The sequence below is a fragment of the Eutrema salsugineum genome, unplaced genomic scaffold (assembly GCF_000478725.1).
Source record: "Eutrema salsugineum unplaced genomic scaffold, Eutsalg1_0 scaffold_3, whole genome shotgun sequence".
Taxonomy (NCBI): domain Eukaryota; kingdom Viridiplantae; phylum Streptophyta; class Magnoliopsida; order Brassicales; family Brassicaceae; genus Eutrema; species Eutrema salsugineum.
The window spans coordinates 14,222,022-14,246,444 of NW_006256756.1; the positions used below are offsets into that span (position 1 = coordinate 14,222,022).

General features: G+C 43.0%; 1 protein-coding gene and 1 non-coding gene across 2 annotated transcripts in view; both read right to left on the reverse strand.

Moving 5' to 3' along the window:
• The window catches only part of LOC112085465, a gene marked incomplete at its 3' end in the record, with an annotated part of 112,297 nt that overhangs the window by 10,803 nt on the left and 77,071 nt on the right, over positions 1 to 24,423 (reverse strand).
• Positions 12,528 to 12,634, reverse strand: LOC112085539. The gene has a single exon (XR_002898842.1). It is a non-coding gene; the product is annotated as a small nucleolar RNA R71 (small nucleolar RNA).

The following is a 24,423-nucleotide window of genomic DNA, read 5'->3' on the forward strand; positions in this document are numbered from 1 at the left end:
ACTTTATTGAAGATTTCATGGAAGTATTCATGGATGATTTCTCCGTGTATGGATCTTCTTTTGAAAAATGCCTAGGCAACCTTGGTAAAGTTCTGCAAAGATGTGAGGATAAGCACTTAGTATAAAATTGGGAAAAATGTCACTTCATGGTACGAGACGGAATCGTGCTTGGGCACAGAATTTTGGGAAAAGGAATTGAAGTCATTACAAGCCTACAACCCCCCACAAACGTAAAAGGAATTCGTAGTTTCTTAGGACACGCAGGATTCTATAGGCGCTTCATAAAAGATTTTTCTCAAATAGCTAGACCTCTTACATGTTTGCTTTGCAAGGAAACAAACTTCGAGTTCGATGATGAGTGCTTAGCCGCGTTTCATAATATCAAAGAAGCCCTTGTCTCCGCGGCAGTCGTCAAGCACCTGATTGGGAACTCTCATTTGAAATAATGTGCGATGCAAGTGACTATGCAGTCGGAGCAGTGCTTGGCCAACGAAAAGATAAGAAACTGCACGTAATCTACTACGCAAGCAGAACTCTAGACGAAGCTCAATGAAATTATGCAACAACAGAGAAAGAACTTCTAGCTGTCGTATTTGCATTTGAGAAATTCTGTTCTTATCTCGTAGGATCTAAGGTCATAGTTCATACTGATCATGCTGCAATCAAGTATTTAATGTCTAAGAAAGACGCTACACCTCGGTTGATAAGATGGATCCTCCTACTGCCAGAATTCGATACCGAAATTCGAGATCGGAAGGGAGCAGATAATGGAGTTGCAGACCATCTTTCACGAATTCGAGTTGAAGAAATATTGCCCTTAAATGACAGTTTGCCAGAAGAAAATATCTATGCAATAGATACTACCCCCACCAATGCCAATACTGCACCACCACGTCCACTAATGCGACGAGCAGATGCTATCAACACCCCATGGTTTAGGCACATAGCGAATTACCTAGCAGCTGATGTAGAACCACCACAATTCTTTGGTTATAGCAAGAAAAAGTTTCTGAAAGACGTAAGACATTATTTTTGGGATGAACCCTATCTCTATAAGAGATGTGCTGATGGGTTATTCCGAAGATGCGTGGCTGAAGAAGAGATGGAAGGAATTTTATTCGGATACAATAGCTCGTCTTACGCAGGACATTTCGCAACCTTCAAAACTGCTTCAAAAATCTTGCAAGCAGGTTTTTGGTGGCCTACTTTGTTCAAAGATACCCAAGATTATATATTGTGATGCGATAAATGCCAAAGGATGGGTAACATAAGCAAAAGGAATGAGATGCCTCAAAATTTTATTCTCGAAGTCGAAATTTTCGATATCTGGGGAATAGATTTTATGGGACCCTTTCCTACTTCTTTTGGAAACCAATATATCTTAGTAGCAGTAGACTACATCTCTAAGTGGGTTGAAGCAGTCGCTAGTCCCACAAAAGAAGGAAAGTTGTCATGAAGCTGTTTAAATCTGTGATATTCCCGCGTTTTGGAGTTCCTAGAATTGTGATAAGCGACAGAGGATCGAACTTCATCAACAGAGTTTTCGAGAATCTTCTTAGAAAGAATGGAGTTACACATAAAGTTGCTTCTCCATACCATCCCCAAACCAGCGGTCAAGTAGAGATCTCAAACAGAGAAATCAAGTCGATTTTGCAGACAACAACTGCAGTTCATCGCAAGGATTGGTCTACCAAGCTTGACGACGCATTATGGGCATATCGAACAGCATTTAAGACACCATTAGGAACAACACCATTCAACCTAGTTTACGGAAAAGCATGTCACCTTCCAGTAGAACTCGAGTATAAGGCGCAATGGGCTATCAAGGAGATGAACATGAATCTGAAAACGGCTGGAGAAAGAAATCTACTTCATCTTCACGAGTTAGAAGAAATCCGACACAATGCTTACAAAAATTCGAAGATCTACAAGGAGAAGACTAAAGCATATTATGATAAGAAGATTATTCATAGAACTTTTGCTCCTAACGATAAGGTACTTCTTTTCAATTCTCGTCTTAAGCTTTTTCCAGGAAAATTACGTTCAACATGGTCCGGACCCTTCACGATAAAGGAAGTCAAGCCATACGGAGCCATTGTCCTGTGGGACAAAATGATAGACAAGACTTTTTAGGGTCTCAGGGCTATCAATCCCCTTGTCAATGTAGCACAAAGAGGTTAATCAATCCAGATGTGGTGTTAGACACTAAGCTATATGATCAAGTTCTTAATTCAAGCAAACAAGAGCGGGTTTCGATTAATCTAGAGAAAACTATAAACATAAACAGGATTAAAGACTAATGACAATGACAAATGATATGATGTGAATATGATATGATGGAGGCATGAGATTCTAGACATGATAGTTGGTCAGGGTGCTTTGGTGTTAAACTAGAGATGCTGATGACAATGATGAGACATGATTCAAGTGATTAAGAACTCTAATCTAGGTTAATCCTCTCATGAAGGTATTAACCCCTATACTAATCCATTTTCAAACTAAATTCCCATTTGTGAAATATGAATCAATATGCATTAATAAACAGTTCTTAATGATCATTCAAGCATTTAACAAATCATTCCCATGATGAAAAATTACTTAAACCTCTAACACAACTCTTTCAGGAATTTCATCAAACACTTTTGGTGCATGAAATTCCCAGAATCTAGATCTCAAGTGATTATCAAGGATCTAGCATATAGAACAGCTGTTTAGAGAGATGAATCAATGAATCTAGCCCTAAGCACCCCTAATCTAACACTTTAGCACCCTAACCTACACATCTAGAACCTCATTAAGGTGACTACTCACTAATCATACTAATCTCTCTTAAACCTTTCCAAGTTGAGAAGATTAGCATGATTAATGATGAGAAATGGAGATGGAGATGATAGATTCAAAAGAAAACAGCTTCAAACACCCAGATCTCCTTAAACTCTTTTCATTAAACACTCAAATATAGATATTTCTCTTCTTAATGGAGTCTTTTTCACAAAAGAGGCAAGAGACAAAGGGAATAAAACTTAGTTCTCTCCCAAAAAAAACCTAAAAAGTATTTATACTTCCTTAAAAACGAACCGGGTCAGCCCGGAACAAACCGGGTCCTGACCCGGCTTTAATGGATAAAGTGAGAATTACTGCGGGTCAGTCCAGTATGTCCCAGGTCGCACACCTAAGTCGCAGTAGATGAAGACTTGTCTTGTGAAGCCTGAATCGCCTTGTCTTAGCCGCACGCCTAAGTAGGAGTGTTTTGCGAGTGTTGCTGCGGCTTGGTCTCCTTCCTCTCCAACTCGCAGGGCTAAGGCGGTTTCTGGGGAATGTACAAACTGTGCGGGTTGGTCTCTATTGCAACTAGGTCGCAGGCTCAAGTCGGAGTGATTTGCGAGTGATCGTGCGGCATAGTTCCAGGCGCGGCTAACTCGCATGCCTAAGTCGCACGATTGTGGACTTAGCATTTCTCTTGCTCTTGAGCTTCAGACCTCTTCCAGTGATAGTTTACCCGCACATATCAACTCGCAGCATCAGCATTCAGGCGTTCATCTTCAGGCCTGCGGGCTAACCAAGTCGCAAGACCCTCTCGCAGCATCCAGAGCAGCTTAGACCACTTCGCATTCCGGAGAGTGTAACTCCTATGAGACTTGTCCGAATTGAATGATTTCGGTCGCAGAAGACAGAGGACTCATTTATCTCCAACTTTGGTGAAGGAAGCTTCGGTGCTTGGGAAGTGTAAGGCTTCCTGGAGGGCACATCTTTGCAGTGCATGTACACGACCAGAGAGAGGCGTTTAGACATGTGTCCATTCCGGAGACCGTATCTTTCTGCTCATAGATCCGAATTGAATGATCTTGGACGTTCTGGAAAGAAGACTCAAATGTCTCTGGTTCTCATGAAGGACCCGGAAACTAAATCGGCCTGGACGTGCACCGTCCTTCGCATCCTTTAGGACTGATCTGCTCGGTCCGGAATACCTGCGAGACTGGGGTTCCTTCCGACAAGCTTATCTCTCTGCTCACGCGTCCGAATTTCACGATTCCACTTGCTACGAGACCGTGATGCAATGCTCTCCAACGTCTATGAAGCACCCGCCGTCTGAATCGGACCGGAAGGCTCCCCGGACAGGCGATTTCTGAGACACGTTCATACCCGGAGATTTTGGCCGATACACTTCATTCGCGGTACATGAAAATGGCCGGTAAAGCTTCCCGCGGTACATGGAAATGGCCGGTAAAACCTTCCTGGCCAGCGAGAATGGCCGGTAATCTCCCAGGACCCAATTTTCCACTTTTTTCAAGCTTTGCTCACCATTCCACCTCCTGGATTCATATTTTCAGCTCCATATTCACCTGATAGACACTCAAAACATGCAATATACTCATTGGGACCTAATGCATCTCCTAAGTTCTAAAACAAACCCTAAGGACGTAAAATGCATGAAATAAAACATAATTTGGAATGATTTATGCAACCTAAATGATGCAAACTATGCACATATCACAAAACCGGAAATTCATTGACAGTGAATGGACAGCGTGTAAAGCCATATCTGGCTGAAGAAAGAGAATACGAGAGAGAAGTGATGTTTTTGATTGATCCATCATCGGCCAAGGATGAGATCAAGGAGTATCACGACCCCGGTTAAGTCTAATCGAGCAACAATGTCAAGCTAATGACTTGAAACAAGCGCTTAGTGGGAGGCAACCCACTTGGTATTTTATCTATTTCCCTTTGACCTTTATTTTCTATTTCCATTGCTTTGTTTCTGTTTTATTAAATTTCAGGTTTTCAATAAGGAAGAACAAACAAAAAAAGACGAGCAGCACTCTCCAGCACAATAAGTTAACTTAAACATTTCAACTTTTCTATTTTCTTTACCATTCTTTCCAGGATTTATCACACTGAGGACAGTGTGAGATAAGTGTGGGGGAGGATGTTCATCCGTCACTAATGAAATTTGATTTGTTTTGAGTTTGTTTTGGACACATAAAATGTTTTTCAATAAAAATTTTCAAAAATCGTTTTCAAAATGTTTTTCAAAAAGTTTTCAAATCAGGAACACAATAAACATTACTATGATGAATTAGACCAGTGTGCTTCTATGTTATTTCCTCGTTTTTTGCTCTTTTTGTGATTTAGGCCTAGACTAGGCGGTAGCTAGAATACTTGCATTACAAACTCCCACCAGAGGACTCCTATTCATGGAGATTCTTTCTGACAGTATATACTAGCTCATCTTATCTGGACTTAATTTTGACTTAATTTTCTCATTAAAGCATTAGATCCGGGAAACAAATCATACATTCAGGACTCCTTTACCCTTTTACCACTATTTGTTGATCCTGAATGGCTAGTTCATCTTTAGCTAGTTCCCCACCGAACCTAACCTCTTTCAAACCACATGGATTCTTGTTTTTCATTGTTCTATATGCAGATATGTGCAAAAACGTCGGAGAGAAAGAGGATCAACGCGGTTTTCAGTCACGGAAGACGAAGGCCTGCGATTTCATTGGAATGATTCAACAAAAGGAGAAAATTCAGTTAGCCTTTGGAAAAACTTCAAAATCTTGGTACAATTTCGTCCCTTAGATTCTCTCTCTATTAAAAAAAACAAAAAACAAAAAACAAAAAAAAAACAAAAAAGAAAAGAAAAATAAGAAGTGAAAGGAAATTTAAAACCTTAGAGAGTATAGGAGGATCGGATTTTATACTTGAGGCAAGCTTGATTTCGATTATTTGGAGTTTTGGAGATTATCTTTATGATTCCCGGAAAAGATATAAGTCTGGGGGAACAGCTGTTTACAGCAATTCAAAATCTTGGTACAATTTCGTCTCTTAGACTCTCTCTCTATTTAAAAAAAAAAAAAAAAGAAAAGAAAAATAAGAAGGGAAGGAAATTTAAAACCTTATAGAGTCTAGGAGGATCAGATTTTATACTTGAGGCATGCTTGATTTCGATTATTTGGAGTTTTGGAGATTATCTTTATGATTCCTAGAAAAAGATATAAGTCCGGGGGAACAACTGTTTACAACAAAGGAGGAAGATTATGCAGCAACATTTGGCAAAGGAGAAGTGACTGAAAATCTGTGGTCATCAACAGGTCCTTCTCTCTCTTGCGGTTTTGCATAATATCTTCCATCCTCCAGATCTTCAGGTAACCCGAAACACTTTAACTCCACCGCTTAAATAGCCTTTACTGCCAAACGCCGTCTACCCTGAATAATGCCTTTGATGAGAATTCACCAATATACTTAATGAATGTAAAGAGCTAGTTGACTCGAAGTTAGATCTAAGTGTGTAGATTTTCGCATGACGGATTAACGGACTAGTTTTACTTGTATTTTGGTGAGAATTTTCTAGATTAGATCCAATTCGATGTTTCACGATTAGTTATGGTTTAGAAGGACGGTCACTGAGATATTGTTTAGTTCCTGCGATTTTTCAAAAATTTCTTTTCTGACTTAAGTTTGTTTGAGGACAAACAAAAGGTAAGTTTGGGGGAGTTGATAACACCGTATTTTGACCACTTTTATGGATCATAATTATATCTTATGCAGGTGTTTTAACTCTGTTTTCAATGGTTTTTAAAGTGTTTTCAATGTTTTAGAGTTTCAAAAGACTTTACAGGAAACTTGGGCAAAAGATATGCAATTTGGAATAAATGAGCAATTTTGGATAAATGAAGACCGTCAGAAGTATGATAAGCGATGAAGACCTTCTCACCATCCGATCACCCCCGAAATTGAGACAACATAAACGATCCAACTAGCTTTCTAATGCACTTGGTTTGGAGACAATCCAACGGTTAGATCTTCAGATATTCCCGATGCAAGAATGACTGAAAATGCAGTTCCGGAAGAGAGCCATGTGTCGGGACCGCGGCCAACACCCATTTTCCCGCGGGTAGAGCCACCGCGACCGCGGAACTTGGTCGTTCACTTTCCAGACGACTTAATTAAAGCCCGGATCAATTCCTTTCGTTATTTTTGAAGCCCTAAGTGTCCAGGACCACCCAGAAGCTATAAATACCCTTTTTTGGTCATTATAATGAGGTGGAGACGAATAGAAACACATACTAGAGAGAGAGAGAGAGAGTTCTTGTGGAACCCTAGAGGCCGCCGCCGTTGATCCCGAAGAAGGAGCCGCCGCTGGAGAGCATCATCCCACCTCCACCTGCAACTCTTATCTTTGTTTTTCTTCCTTCTTTTCTTTAGTTTCATGCACTCTCAATTTGGTTTATGATGCTTTGTTACAATATGTTTGAGTAGTTACCCAGTTGGGTTTAAAGGGATTGTTCAAAGGGAATTTCATGTGTCTTTGCTTATGAATCGATAGATTTAGGATTTATAATCTTCTAGATGTTCTTCGTTTGCCTTTAATACTGCGTGATTCTTTGATGGCCACTTAGAAGCCGATCTGATATGATATGTTGCGAAAGTTTTCATTGATTGTTTGAACGAGGGTGAAACGAGCAATTATTATATAGGAGTGGAAACCTACCTGTAGTTGAGTTTTGAATGTTGATGAGTCTTGTTCTGCTATTGCATCTTCTCCCTTCCAGGATCAGAGTGGAAACCTACTGATCAGGGTTGCGAGAGATAGTTGTTTAGTGCTGCGAAAGTAGGCTATTCATACTTCCATGCCTCGAGTTCTAGAACATACGTAGTTGATTACCTTTATCACTTGTTTAAAATCGACATAGCTTAGTCCATAAACCCCTGCGAAACCCCTTGAGCCCCAACGTTTGCCTTTCATTGCTTACAACCTTAGATTTCCATTCTGCTTTTATTCGCTTGTTACTTGCTTTCATTCATAACCGATTTTTACTTGCTTACACTTGCTTTCGTTTTTATTTGCTTTTACTTGTTTAGCTTTCTAGTTTAGATTTAGTGACTACCAAAACCCAAAACCAAAACCCAATTTGTTTAGTTCTAGTCTGATTTAAGCATTGTAGTGAATTCGTACTGAAACAACTAAGTCTCTGTGGATCGATACCCTAAGTACTACAGCGCACATCTGTGCACTTGCAGACATTTAGGGGTTATAAATTTAAAACCTGAAACTTAGTAAAACAAACCAATACCCCGTTTACAAATCGCAATCAAGTTTTTAGGATGTTCATCCGTCATAATGAAATTTGATTTGTTTTGAGTTTGTTTTGGACACATAAAATGTTTTTCAAAAAAAAATTTCAAAAAAAATTTTCAAAATTTTTTTCAAAAAGTTTTCAAACCAGGAACACAATAAACATTACTATGATGAATTAGACCAGTGTGCTTCTACGCTATTTCCTCGTTTTTTGCTCTTTTTGTGATTTAGGCCTAGACTAGGCAGTAGCTAGAATACTTGCATTACAAACTCCCACCAAAGGACTCCTATTCATGGAGATTCTTTCTGACAGGATATACTAGCTCATCTTATCTGGACTTAATTTTGACTTAATTTTCTCATTAAAGCATTAGATCAGGGAAACAAATCATACATTCAGGACTCCTTTACCCTTCTACCACTCTTTGTTGATCCTGAATGGCTAGTTCATCTTTAGCTAGTTCCCAACCGAACCTAACCTCTTTCAAACCACATGCATTCTTGTTTTTCATTGTTCTATATGCAGATATGTGCAAAAACGTTGGAGAGAAAGAGGATCAACGCGGTTTTTAGTCACTGAAGACGAAGGCCTGCGATTTCATTGGAATGATTCAACAAAAGGAAAAAATTCAGTTTGCCTTTGGAAAAACTTCAAAATCTTGGTACAATTTCGTCCCTTAGATTCTCTCTCTATTAAAAAAAACAAAAAAAAAAATAAAAAAAAAACAAAAAAAAAACAAAAAAGAAAAGAAAAATAAGAAGTGAAAGGAAATTTAAAACCTTAGAGAGTCTAGGAGGATCGGATTTTATACTTGAGGCAAGCTTGATTTCAATTATTTGGAGTTTTGGAGATTATCGTTATGATTCCCGGAAAAGATATAAGTCTGGGAGAACAGCTGTTTACAACAAAGGAGGAAGATTATGTAGCAACATTTTCAACAGGTCCTTCTCTCTCTTGCGGTTTTGCATAATATATTGCATCCTCCAGATCTTCAGGTAACCCGAAACACTTTAACTCCACCACTTAAATAGCCTTTACTGCCAAACGCCGTCTACCCTGAATAATGCCTTTGATGAGAATTCACCAATATACTTAATGAATGTAAAGAGCTAGTTGACTGGAAGTTAGATCGAAGTGTGTATATTTTCGCAAGACGGATTAACGGACTAGTTTTACTTGTATTTTGATGAGAATTTTCTAGACTAATTTGTGAATTGATGCACGATCTTTTGTCTTAGTTTAGGAGTTCATGATATGTCTATATTTTACATCATTTAGAATGCATTATAGAGTCCTCATCGTGTGTTTTCTCATGTAAATAGGACTTAGGGCTTGCATTAGGTCCCAAAGAGTTTTGCATGTTTTGAAGTCTTTATCAGGAGCTTTGGAGACCAATTGGAGCCTAAGAAGAGGAACAGAAAAGAAAACGGTGAAGACAAGGGTCAAAAATGGTGAAAACCGCTTGGAGGAATTTCTCGGCCAAATCTCGTACCGGCTGGTCGGAAACCTCGGCCAAAATGTTTACCAGTCACTCATTACCGGCCAAAAACCTTACCGATCGGCCAGAATCGAGTATCGAGTGCAAAAATACCACGGGACAAGTTTTTGACCGAGGCAAGAATTTTTACGACCAAAAAGCTTACCGCGGTACACAGCCCTCGGCCATTTTTCTTACCGCGGGAAGGTTTTTACGACCAAAAGTTGTCCTTGCCCGCGCAATTCAGAGATCAGCAATCCGGGGAACCTTCCGGTCCGAATCAGTTGGAGGGGTATTCACCAAAGTTGGAGATAATCAAGCAAAGATTCCAGAACAGTTGGAATCATCCAATTCGGACCAGTGGAGAGAAAGATATGGCTTCCGGAGCATTCACCAGCATTGCGCGTACCCGAGAACTGAACGGCGAACTTCAAAGATCATGGCGGACGGAGCCCCTCCAGACCGAACCAGCTTACCCGATCTTCACCAAAGTTCGAGATCCATGGAAGATCTTCTCAGAGCATTTGGAATCGCTCAATTCGGAGCAAAGGTTTGGAAGATAGGGTCTCCGGAGTTCACATCGGTCTAAAAGTCTATTTTCCGGTGATTTCAATGCGGCGCAAAGATGTTAAATCCAGGAAGCCTTCCACTCCCCAAGCTCCGATGGTTTCTTCACCAAAGTTCGACCTTATTGAGTCATATTGACTGTGGAACTGTTCCCAGAGCAATTGGAGTCCTGTGCTGAAAGTTACTGCTTCCGAAAGGTGACATGGTCGATACAAGCCTAAAAGAGTTGCGATACGCGCTAAGTATTTTCACAAGCCTCGGTATCTTTACCTTGGCGTCACTCAAGTCGAGGCTCATATCTTGGAAGTATTCTGGACTAGACCTCGTGCCAAAGCCTTGGCATGGTTAGATCGAGGCATGCATACGTAAGAACTGAAGCTGGAAACGACTAAGTGTTGAAAGTACACCTCGGTGTAATGACCTCGGCGTGCATGCCGGACTGTGTTCTCCCAAGCACCTCGACATCATGACCCCTCGACATTTTATCCCGAGGTCCCTTGTCACGAACCCAGAATCAAGAACAGAATGGCTCAAGAACATACACGTGAGGATAGATCAAAGACTAGGGTTCATGCATGTTCTTGATGTGTTCTTCACGAGATCTTCATCTGGATCCTGACTCACGTGCACGCCTCGGCATGAAGACCTCGGCTTCACTTTCCGACACACCGTGGCACTCACCCATCAACCCAAGAAGGCGGTTCAGTATCCGGTTTGTTCCGGGCTGACCCGCGACACTTTCCCTTTGCTATAAATACATTTTGAGACTAAAAACCTAGTTATCTTATCTCTTATCTGTTTTTAGCTCTAAGAACTTGCCTCTTTTGTGAAACTTGATTAATCTTATCCGATATCTCGTTTTTGCATCAGAATCTTGTTCTTTCTTTATTTCTTTTATCATCGAACATCAAACTCCTTATCATGACTAGCTACACGTCTTGCATGTTTCATTCCTTAACCGACGAGATCTCTAAGCTGGATCCAAGCACATCACTTGAGGTTCAGATCTGAGACATATCTCGCATCAGAAGTGTTTGTAGAAATGTCTGAACCACTCGGTTAAGGGTTTAAGAGTCTTTCATCGCGAGAGTGATAGTTTGTTCTCTTAAATGACGTTTTTGAACCGATTCGTATTGCTGACTGATTCGTGCTTCTCAAAAGGGATTTTGGTATGAAAGAGGATCAGTTTAGACATTTAATACTTTCATGAGAAGATTAACGTGCCTTGAGTTCAAAGTCAAATGAAATCGCTTGATAAAATGATTCATTAGCCCCTTAGTCTAACTTGGAAGCACCCGAGTCAAATATCCTGTCTAAAGCTTCTGCCTTTATCATTCATTACCATCATCTGAATCACCTGTTTGTTATTTGCATCTTGATTAGTTTAAATCTCTGCTTTTATTTAACTTTATTGCTCATTTGCCTGTTAATCATCGTCACCAAACTTTTATCATCTTGTCTTGACTTAAGTGAACAAATGATATAGGCTAGTGTCTCGTTTACAAGCTTGGTTTGACACCCCTTATACTACTTTGCCAAGGGGATTGATAACCCTTCTAAGAGCCTGAAAACTCTTAGTTATCAATTGGCGCCGTTGCCAACTTGTAGGAGCATTAGGCTCTTGTTTGTTCTTGAGTTCAAGCTTTTCTTTCCTTTGTTTTACTAACTTCTTTCCAAGTTCTTGTTTTGTTTTCAGGTGCATGAATACCAGGTCTCGGAGCACAGGATCGCTTTTCCCATACGACGATAACATCGACAGATTAGAAAGGCGAGCTCGCGAGAGAGAACGGCACTTTGACAGACTTGGAATGGCAGAACAACAGAGAATGGAGCAACAGGCTCAGGCAGCCGGGCACCAGGCTCAGGCTAATCAGGCGCAGGCAGTAAGAAATGAACAACAAGCCTATGTTAATCAGCAACAGGCTCAAAGAAACGAACGGCTTGCTCAGCAAAACCAACACCAAGCGAATAGAAATGAACAACAAGCCCATCATGTTCATCCGCCACCGCCCCAAGTTCAGAGACAACATCCTCCAATCTGTGTTGGAGAGAATGACCGAGCTAATGCGCACCAATACCGAGCTGGGATTCAAGCTCCACCAGTTCAAAACAACAACTTTGAAGTTAAAGCTTCCCTGCTCAATATGGTGCAAAACTCAAAGCTCCACGGTCGGGCTGGAGAAGACCCTCTCGAGCATCTAGATCAATTTGATCGGGTTTGCGACTTAACCAAGATAAATGGCGTCTCCGAAGATAGCTTCAAGCTACGCTTGTTCCCTTTCAGCCTCGGTGATAAAGCACACCAGTGGGAAAAGAATATACCGAGGGGTTCTATACAAACCTGAGAGCAGTGTAAACTGGCGTTCTTATCAAAGTTCTTTTCCACATCACGCACGGCTAAGGTCAGGGATCAGATCTCAAGTTTCACGCAGCACAATAACGAGAGCTTTAGTGAAGCTTGGGAACGGTTTAGAAGCTACACTAACCAATGCCCACACCACGGCTTCTCAGAGGCATCCTTCTTGAGTACTTTATACCGAGGTGCACTCCCTAAGATCAGAAACCAACTCGATACAGCTTCAAATGGGAATTTTCTTGGAAAAGAGATCACTGCGGCAATGGAACTAGTTGAGAACCTAGCCATGTCCAATGACACGTATGGAGAGGACTTTGATAGAGCAAACCGTACAGAGGGATCTAGTGATGAACAGCGCATGAAAAAGGATATAAGAGAGCTTCAGAATAAGCTTGACAAGGTTTTGATGGCGACTCAAAAGCCAATACACTTTGTAGGCGAGTTTGATGAGCAAGGGCCAAGTTTTGACAATGTTAATGAAGATGGTCTAACACAAGAGGAGCTGAATTACATAGGGAATCAGCAGAGGTATCAGCGGTTTAACAACTACAACAGTAACCCAAACCTCTCATACAGAAACCCGAATGTAGCTAACCCTCAAGACCAAGTGTACCCTGCTCAACAACAACATCAAAGCTATGCTCAAAAGGCTCCTTTTCAGAATACCTTCCAGCCCAAGCAACAGTTCAGTGGGCAACAGCACGGCTACACTCAGCAGAATCAAGCGGCTCAGAGTAACAACTTCAACAACCAACCGCAGCAACACAAGTTTCCACTAGGGTTCCATCCGCAGCCGATGGGTAATCAACAACAGATTCAGGGAACGGGTCAGAATCAAATGGGGAACGACGTCTGTGGGATACTACAGCAACTGTTACAGGGCCAGCAAAGGGTTGAGGGCCAGCACGCGACAATGCAGCAAGATATCAGCGAGCTTAAGCAGAATCAAGCTTCTACATCATCAAGAGGCCCGGCTTTACCAGGTAAACCGGAGCCGAACCCTAAAGAGTATGTGAACGCCATCACATTGAGGAGTGGTAAGGAATTACAAACTCCAACGCCTAAGACAAAGCTCATTGACGCCAATGAGCAATTAGAGGGGGAGGCAGCCTCAGACGGTGCGTGTAAAGAAGCGGTCTTAGAGAAGGAACCGATCAAGGACAAAGGAAAAGAGGTGGAAAAGACAACCGAGCTTGAAAAGCCCTATGTTCCACCACCACCTTATCAACCCAAGATACCGTTCCCAGGGCGTTTCAAAAAGAAAATCCTAGACAAGGCCAAGGCGGTCTTTGAGAAACACTTGGAGAACACGCAACTCACCTTACCCATTATAGATGCTTTCTTAGCTATACCTCAGCTTGGGAAGTTTCTAAAGGACGTGATCCTCAACAAGACAAAGGAGCTCCAGGGTATGGTGATACTGAGCCATGAGTGCAGTGCCATAATACAAGGAAGATCTATACCAAGGAAGCTATCCGATCCGGGCAGCTTCACTTTGCCGTGTGCTTTAGGTCACCTGAAGTTCTCAAACTGTTTATGTGACCTTGGAGCTTCTGTGAGCTTAATGCCTTACACGGTGGCCAAGAGATTGGGATACAAAAGCTACAAGCCAGCCAAGATCTCTCTTGTATTAGCTGATAGATCGGTTAGATTACCGGTGGGGTTGCTTGAGGATCTACCTTTGAGGGTCGGTGAGATAGAAATCCCCACGGACTTCATAGTTCTTGAGATGGACGAGGAACCATTAGACCCTATCATCTTGGGCCGACCGTTCTTAGCAACCGCAGGAGCCATAATAGATGTGAGAGGAGGAATGATTGAACTACACATCGGTTCCGAGACTATGAAGTTCAACGTGAAGGAAATGATGAAGAAACCGACCATTGGAGGTCAGGTTTTCTATGTGGAGGTAATGGAGGAGCTGGCTGATGAGCTCCTTGAAGAGTTGAACGTAGAGGATCCGTTACAAGTGGTCTTAACGCGGGGACAAAGCGAGCACGGGTACTTGAACGAGGAAAGCGAGGTGTACAAGCGTCTTTTGGACCAACCGAGGGAACTTGGAGCTGAGGCGAGGTTTTTGGAGCTCCACACGAGCAGCCTCGACATTCTAGAAAGTGAGGATTCAAAGGGAAAAGAAGAGACACTTCGGGATATCATGGCCGTGACAACTCATACCGAGGCCGATGGTAAACCCCGCGAGAATGAAGCAAAGGCCGAGGAAGCTGTTCCGGGCCAATGCAGCTTTGATGCCGATTGGAATGATGCAGACGCACCCCCTGTTGAGCTCAAGCCTCTACCAACAGGGCTCAGGTATGCATTCTTAGGTCTAAACTCTACTTTTCCTGTGATCATAAAAGATAACTTGCTTGAGCATGAGGAACGTGCATTACTTAGTGAAATAAGGAAATTCAGGAGAGCCATAGGGTATTCCTTGGCTGACATTAGAGGAATCTCTCCTGAGATATGCACCCACAGGATCCACCTAGAGGACCAAGCCATGGCCTCTATTGAGCACCAACGTCGACTTTACCCGAACCTCAAAGAGGTGGTTAAGAAGGAGATACTAAAGCTCCTTGAGGCAGGGATAATATATCCAATCTCTGACTCTCAGTGGGTATATCCAGGAAAGGTGGGATCACGGTGGTGAAAAACGATAAGGATGAACTCATAGCCCAAAGAACTATAACCGGCTATCGCATGTGCATTGACTATAGGAAATTGAATTCTGCATCAAGAAAAGATCATTTTCCTTTACCATTCATTGATCAAATGCTTGAACGGTTAGCTAATCATCCTTATTTTTGTTTTCTCGATGGATACTCGGGGTTCTTTCAAATACCTATAGACCCCCGAGATCAAGAGAAAACGACATTCACCTGCCCTTATGGCACTTATGCTTATAGAAGAATGCCATTCGGTTTGTGTAATGCACCGGCCACTTTTCAAAGATGTATGATGCACATTTTCTCTGATCTAATTGAAGAGAAAGTTGAGGTGTTTATGGATGACTTCTCCGTATACGGCTCCTCTTTCTCCGAATGTCTTGCTAATCTTTCTCAGGTTCTCAGGCGGTGTGAGGAGCGTAGGCTTGTCTTAAACTGGGAAAAGTGTCATTTCATGGTCCAAGAAGGCATTGTCTTGGGACACAAGGTATCAGAGAAAGCATCTAGGTGGATAAGGCCAAGATCGAGGTGATGGTGAACTTACAAGCCCCGAATTCTGTGAAAGGAATAAGAAGCTTCCTTGGCCACGCTGGGTTCTATAGACGGTTCATCAAGGATTTCTCCAAGATAGCCAGGCCTTTGACCAGGTTATTGTGCAAAGAAGTGGATTTCAACTTTGATGAAGAATGTGAGGAAGCGTTCAAGAGAATCAAGGAGGCTTTGATCAGTGCACCGATTGTACAAGCCCCTGATTGGTCTTTACCATTTGAAGTGATGACCGATGCATCTGATTATGCTGTAGGTGCTGTCTTGGGACAGAAGAAAGATAAGAAGCTCCATGTGATCTACTATGCCAGCCGCACTTTGGACTCAGCTCAAGAAAAGTATGCCACCACCGAGAAGGAAATGCTTGCCATTGTGTTTGCATTTGACAAATTCAGGAGTTATCTAGTGGGATCAAAGGTCACGGTTTACACAGATCACGCGGCCTTGAGGTACCTGATGTCTAAGAAGGACGCTAAGCCGAGGCTTTTGAGACGGGTCTTATTGCTCCAAGAATTTTACATGGAGATACTTGATAAGAAGGGCATTGAAAACGGAGCCGCAGATCACCTCTCAAGGCTGAGGATTGAAGAACAGGTCCCTATAGATGATGCTTTACCCGAGGAACATCTCATGTTAGTCCGGTCTTACTTAGAGGTGGAGGAAGCCAATACGATCAAGGAAAGAAGCCTTCCATGGTTCGCGGATCTTGTGAACTACTTGTCTTGCGGATTAGAGCCACCAGATCTTGATACTTATCATTGGGATGAGCCGTATCTTTACGTGCTTAACAAGGACCATCTCTATAGGCGATGCTTGGCCGAAGAAGAGATCCATCCAGTGTTACAAGAATGCCACGACTCATCGTATGGTGGTCATTTAGGTGCGTTCAAGACAGTTGCCAAGGTTCTACAGAGCGGTTTCTGGTGGCCGACCATGTTCAAAGACGCCCAGGAAGTGGTCTCGAGGTGTGAAGCTTGTCAAAGGCACGGAAACATATCCAAAAGGAATGAAATGCCCCAAAACCCAATCTTTGAAGTAGAAGTCTTCGCCCGTTGGGGCATTGACTTCATGGGTCCCTTTGTAAGCTCATATGGGAATCAATATATCCTTGTAGCAGTGGATTATGTGAGTAAATGGGTTGAAGCGGTTGCATCTCCGACCAACGATTCAAAAGTGGTGGTAAAACTCTTCAAGAGTATCATCTTCCCACGGTTTGGAGTACCAAGAGTAGTCATCAGTGATGGGGGAAGCCATTTCATCAACAAGACTCTTGAGAGTCTTTTGAAGAAGCACGGAGTAAAGCACAAGGTGGCCACCCCTTATCATCCGCAAACCAGCGGCCAAGTGGAGGTTTCCAACCGTCAGATAAAGGCCATTTTGGAAAGGACCGTGAACTCATCCAGGAAGGATTGGAGCAAGAAACTTGACGATGCTCTGTGGGCTTACAGAACCGCCTACAAAACCCCCATTGGAACCTCACCGTTTAACTTGCTCTATGGGAAGAGCTGTCATCTACCGGTTGAGTTGGAATACAAAGCCTTGTGGGCAGTGAAACTTCTGAACTTTGACATCAAGACCTCACAAGAGAAGAGGGTTTTACAGCTTCATGAGCTTGAGGAGATCCGGTTTGATGCTTTCGAGAGCTCTAAGATCTACAAAGAAAGAACCAAGGCGATACACAAGAGAGAGTTCAAAGAAGGGGACCAAGTTCTGTTGTTTAACTCAAGACTCAAGCTGTTCCCTGGGAATCTGAGGTCTAGGTGGTCCGGTCCGTTCACGATTCTTGAAGTAAGACCCTATGGAGCCGTGGTTTTGAAAGGAAAAGATGGACAAGGCTTTGTGGTAAACGGCCAGAGGGTAAAATGGCATCAGAAATAAGGGAGGGAGCTACCTCAGTTCCTCTACTTGAACCGGAATCAGCCTGAAAAGGTATGAAAAGTCAAACTTAGCGACGTTGAACAAAGTGCTCTTGGGAGACACCCCAAGCTTATCCATGTACATATTTCGTTTTTCTTTTTATTTGAAGCTTTTTGAAGGGTTTGTTAAGTGTTTCAGGAGTTAGACAGTGAACCTTGAGGGTGAAAGTGAGAGAAAGCTTGAAAAAGACACGGCCTGATGAATTAACTCAAAGAGCATACATAGCCTCGGTATCGACCCTCGGTATATTCATACCATGGTCATCTTTTACGGAGTGAAAACTTGAGAACCTCAGCTAGATTCCTCGACTTAATTTCATCAAGGTCGTGTCTGAGAAGTGCTATTGTAAAATAACTAAGTGTGGGGGAGGCTCACGGTGTAAACACCTCAGTATAAGTATACCGAGGGGCGATGTTCACTTAAAACGGTCAAAAACCTTGATCCGAGGCCGCGACCAGTTTACACCAAGGCCAGCCTGTTTAAACCCCCAAGCCTCACGTGTTCTTTGCTAAAAACAAGTGATCTCGGCATGATGCCCTCGTGGTGGAGCGTGCCGAGGCACTCGGTTTCAAGAAATGATCAAAAGAAGAAACACATGAAACACTTAGAACGAAGAAGAGGCTTTGCGAGGTCCAAAGAAAAGACCTGAAAGCTATGGGGATTTACTCGTTGGCATGGGCTCAGACAACTCGGCTTGGTACCCTCGGGGTGGAACAAGTCGAGGCAGCTCAGAGTAACACGAGAAAATTTGGCTTGGTCCGTACAGCCCACGTCATCCCCATACCGTGTCCATTGAAGGGTTGCGCGGCATTTTGAATTTGAACACTCGGTCAAAGTAGTTTTTGGCGCGGTCAACGGCTGGAGCTGGAGCAGAAGGGGGGACCAGTCCCACAACAGTCCAAATGCCAGCTGGAAAGCGCGCTCCAGCCCATACCGACCTCCATACTTGGCCAAAACGCAGAGTTTGCCCTCTAGACTCTTTTCTCTGCATTTCACGAACACAACTCACTCATTTCTCGTTCATTTTGCGTGATTCCAAGCGTTCTAGACTCGTTAGGGTGTTTTCTACTCTGCATAAGCATCTCGTTCAGCTTAAATCTTGCATTCCCAAAGGTATTTGCATCTTAAAGAACTCATCTTTTTCCTTCATTCTTCGCGAGCTTAAATGTTTGTAAAATGTGGAATCGATTCTTTTAGAGTATATCGGCCTTTGGGAACAATTTTGTAAATTCCACCAGGGTAGACAACTCACGAAAAAACGGTCTTTGCATTTAAAATCACTTATTCTTGTGTTTTTAAAATTCTTGAGAAAATGCGCTTGGAATCGGTCTTAATGATGATTTGTGTGTTTGAGCTGAAATGTTTAGATAACTTGTCTCTAATCGGTTGTTCTGGCTTGTTCTTACTTTCCTTGCTGTTTGAAAAAGCTATGAATATCAGTTCTGCTAGAGAAAAAGTTTTGTACTTGCCAATCTTGAGATACATGTGCTTAACGATATACTTGGCTCTGACGGTTTCTTTGAGAATCTCCCTTGCAGATGACCGGAGACCGAACCGTTCCTACCTACGAGACAAACAGAAGTGCGGGCCAGAAGAGAGTTTTGAAGGGTAAAGCCGTTGCCGTGCCACGTAGTGGAGAGACCAGCAAGAAACCCTCGATGCGACCCGATGACGAGCCAACCCCCAAACGAGCAAGAAATACTGAGCTCACTCTGGCACCAGCCCTCGAGTCAAAGAGGAACGGGAAGAAGGCAGCTGTGGGATCTGATGACGACGAGCCCGTAGCCTTAGTCCCTTATGTAGACAACGGTGACAAAAAGTCCAAGAAAGAACCAAAGGCCGAGCCCGAGGATGAGCACTTCCCAACCACTGAGGAATACTTGGACCACTTTAACTCAATCAGAGTGGCTCAAGGTCGATTCCCTGACTTGGAGTTGCTGAAGAAACTCGAGATACTTGATGACGTGACCCTCATTTTTGAGAATATAGGCTTGGCAAAGTTCTTTAAGATGAGCGATGTTGCCTATGAAGGGATTACACAGCAGTTTCTTGCAACCTTGGAGGTCATCATCTACCCCAAGAGAGATCCAAAGCGTTTACATGGCAAAGGATTCGGCCACATTGAGTTTGAAATGGATAACATGCACTACAAGGTCAGTTTCAAGGAGCTTGATGAAATCTTTGGGTTTGAAAGGAATGGAAGCTCGCTTGACAAGTTTGTGTACCCTCGTGATGAGTTGGCCGCCTTGCGGGAAACGATATCTTTTGGACCCTACCTCGAAGGCAAGAGCAAGACAAGCTGCATAAGGAACCCTGCGATCAGATACACAAACCGCGTCCTAGCATCAACATTCTTCTCGACCTTTAACCCTGGTGTTATTCACACGGCCGAGCTTGAACTATTGGGACTCGGACTGAAGCCGTTCATCACTCAAATGAAGAACAAGAAAGAGTTCCAAGGGCCGCTGCATGTACCATCATTGGGTGCATTCTTTGCCATTCAAATGCTCACTTATCGGCACAATGTATGGTGCGACCGCAAGAAGCGAGGAGCAAGAAGACTTCAGAACGGTTGGATAGTCACCAAGATCCTGAGGGCTCAAGGGTTTATATTCCCTGATTCACCAAAGAAGCCAAATCTCATTGAAGAGTTATACCTAAGCAAAAGTGGTTTCTTCGGAGGCAAGTCAGGGGACAAATGGGTTTACAACTTCACGCTACTGCATAGAGACGGCACGCAGGTTCTACTGCCTAACCGAAGCCTCACCATGCTCGACAAGCAGTGTAACGTCTCATTCTACGTTCTCAAAGACCAGTTGTATAACCCAGCTCTCGACCCACCAACACGCAAATGCACCAAGGCAGCACCCAGCAAACCCGAGAACACTAATGGCCCGGAAGATTGTGATAGCGAGGAGCAGAGACACTATGAGAGAAGGATCGGAGCAGGCCGCTATCACTTTTATCCGCAAGTTTGGGGTGAGCCTGAATACCACGCCAAGAAGCTGTATTCGCGAGTGAACACCCTCCAAAAGTGGTGTAAGTGGAAAGACAAAACCATCCACGCATTGGTGGATTGTGTGAGGCATTTGAAGAAGAAGGTAAAGCAGCTCACGAGGCCATCCTCACCGGATAAGAACTCAGCGACCTCAACCGCACCGATTACAGAAGAAGGAGTTGGAGAAAGGTCAAACGCGAGGAATCCGGAGTTTCCACCAGGCAAAGATGACTTGATCGATCCAGCCACGGCTTTCCTGCCTGAACCCTCAGAAAGCAGCCCACCACGTCAGCCCACTCCATCCTGCTCAACATCGAATCCCTCGCACTACTTGGGATCCGACCTCTCCGACTAAGGTATCGACTTCAAACCTTGTACATATGCATCTTGTATATATCATCTTGCATTCGTTCAGTTTGTCTTTTCACTTCTCTCACACGCTTTTATAACACAAGGGACTGTGTTATCTAAGTGTGGGGGAGGAGCTTTGTGTTTTCTGATCTTGTTTTCTTTGTTCTTATTTGACTTTTGCATTCTTGAGTCTCATTTAGCTTAATACATGTGATAAATTACATCATTCTAGTTGCATCTCGCATTTTAAGATCGAGTCTAGTTGCATCATGTAGGATTGCATCAGTGCAAGGAGCAATGATAGATTTTTTCCTAGAGAGTAAATCACTTGAGAACTTGAAAATATGCTTGTGAAACTCATTCTGTGCTTGTAAAGCTTGAAACGATTTGAATCTGAGAAGCAAGTCTGAATTACACTCAACTCTAGCTAAGTGATAACCCTGAACTTGAAATGAAAATATCCTTTGATGCATTGCTTAAATAGGCTTGTGGATACCGATATACATACTTGAGCTAGAATCGTTGTTTTTACCACCCTCCTTCCTTAGCTCAAGTAGCTGAATCCGCATCATGGATCAGTTCCCTCACCTTGAACCCATCTTTCTTTCGAGCCAATGTTTGTGTGAGAATTGTAAGGCCACCTTGGTCTGAACTTAGCAGAAAGTGTTAGGTTTAGAGCGACAAGGGTTTGGCTCATTGAGTGGTATGTTCCAACATCAAGGAACCAAGAGTATTGGTGAGAAATAAGTGTGGGGGAAAAGACTTGTTGGTGAGTGGAAAAAGGTGAGCTGAGTGGAAAAGTGAGAGTGGAAATAGCCAGGGGAATGAATGAAAATGAATTAAGTCTTGGATGTGAAAAGATAAGCTCTGAAATGAAAAGAAGCCAAAGGCTCAAGTGCTCTGAAATGAAAATGAAAGAGGCTATACGTTATGAAAGAAAAGAGCTGTGTGAATAAGTGAAAACCAAGGCTTGAAAATAAAAGAAAAAGGCGAGTCCCCTAGTGAAAAGAAAACGATTGTGAAGAGTGAGGATTCTGAGAGGGGGAGCAATTGAGAAACACTTTGAGTGGAGTGTGGGGTGTGATGAGTCTTGCCCTTGTATGGATCGGTTGCTTTTTACCTTTAGCATTCTGCCAAAGTTCGGTCGTTCATAGAGAGATCCTTGTTGCATTGCACCCGCTTGAATATTGATGAGATCATTTTTATCTCATGACCTTACCCTAGCCAAGCCAGCCTATTTGAACATTGCATCATTTGATTCACCGGTTACGAACTTAATGAATGTGAAAGAGTTGAGTGTGATAATGACTTGTGGAGATTCCGTGTTTTAGTTGGAAAATATCCGAGTATAGCTTTGCATTGCATATTTGAGCATGAATCCGAGTTCTCTTGTGGTCACTTCTCTCTAAAAAGGAAATATGAGCTCCATCTGCATTACAACCTCTCTCTCTCATTTGTTCTTTTTGCTTGAGGACAAGCAAAGGTCAAGGGTGGGGCAGTTGATATGTCTATATTTTACATCATTTAGATTGCATTATAGAGTCTTCATCGTGTGTTTTCTCATGTAAATTGAGTCTTTAGGCGTTAAAATAGGACTTAGGGCTTGCATTAGGTCCCAAAGAGTTTTGCATGTTTTGAAGTCTTTATCAGGAGCTTTGGAGACCAATTGGAGCCTAAGAAGAGGAACAGAAAAGAAAACGGTGAAGACAAGGGTCAAAAATGGTGAAAACCGCTTGGAGGAATTTCTAGGCCAAATCTCGTACCGGCTGGTCGGAAACCTCGGCCAAAATGTTTACCAGTCGCTCATTACCGGCCAAAAACCTTACCGATCGGCCATAATCGAGTATCGAGTGCAAAAATACCACAGGACAAGTTTTTGACCGAGGCAAGAATTTTTACGACCAAAAAGCTTACCGCGGTACACAGCCCTCGGCCATTTTTCTTACCGCAGGAAGGTTTTTACGACCAAAAGTTGTCCTTGCCCGCGCAATTCAGAGATCAGCAATCCGGGGAACCTTCCGGTCCGAATCAGTTGGCGGGGTCTTCACCAAAGTTGGAGATAATACAGCAAAGATTCTAGAACAGTTGGAATCATCCAATTCGGACCAGTGGAGAGAAAGATATGGCTTCCGGAGCATTCACCAGCATTGCGCGTACCCGAGAACTGAACGGCGAACTTCAAAAATCATGGCGGACGGAGCCCCTCCAGACCGTACCAGCTTACCCGGTCCTTACCAAAGTTCGAGATCCATGGAAGATCTTCTCAGAGCATTTGGAATCGCTCAATTCGGAGCAAAAGTTTGGAAGATAGGGTCTCCGGAGTTCACATCGGTCTAAAAGTCTATTTTCCGGTGATTTCAATGCGGCGCAAAGATGTTAAATCCAGGAAGCCTTCCACTCCCCAAGCTCCGATGGTTTCTTCACCAAAGTTCGACCTTATTGAGTCATCTTGACTTTGGAACTGGTTCCAGAGCAATTGGAGTCGTGTGCTGAAAGTTACTGCTTCCGGAAGGTGACATGGTCGATACAAGCCTAAAAGAGTTGCGATACGCGCTAAGTATTTTAACAAGCCTCGGTATCTTTACCTTGGCGTCACTCAAGTCGAGGCTCATATCTTGGAAGTATTCTGGACTAGACCTCGTGCCAAAGCCTTGGCATGGTTAGATCGAGGCATGCATACGTAAGAACTGAAGCTGGAAACGACTAAGTGTTGAAAGTACACCTCGGTGTAATGACCTCGGCGTGCATGCCGGACTGTGTTCTCCCAAGCACCTCGACATCATGACCCCTCGACATTTTATCCCGAGTTCCCTTGTCACGAACCCAGAATCAAGAACAGAATGGCTCAAGAACATACACGTGAGGATAGATCAAAGACTAGGGTTCATGCATGTTCTTGACGTGTTCTTCACGAGATCTTCATCTGGATCCTGACTCATGTGCACGCCTCGGCATGAAGACCTCGGCTTCACTTTCCGACACACCGTGGCACTCACCAATCAACCCAAGAAGGCGGTTCAGTACCCGGTTTGTTCCGGGCTGACCCGCGACACTTTCCCTTTGCTATAAATACATTTTGAGACTAAAAACCTAGTTATCTTATCTCTTATCTGTTTTTAGCTCTGAGAACTTGCCTCTTTTGTGAAACTTGATTAATGTTATCCGATATCTCGTTTTTGCATCAGAATCTTGTTCTTTCTTTATTTCTTTTATCATCCAACATCAAACTCCTTATCATGACTAGCTACACGTCTTGCAAAGGACTTAGTGAGCTCGTTATGATCAGTGAGTAGTCGTTTAATCGGCTTTAGATAGGTAGATTAGGGTGCTTTCAAGGTGGATTAATGGGTTTAGGTGTCTAGTCTTGCATGTTTCATTCCTTAACCGACGAGATCTCTAAGCTGGATCCAAGCACATCACTTGAGGTTCAGATCTGAGACATATCTCGCATCAGAAGTGTTTGT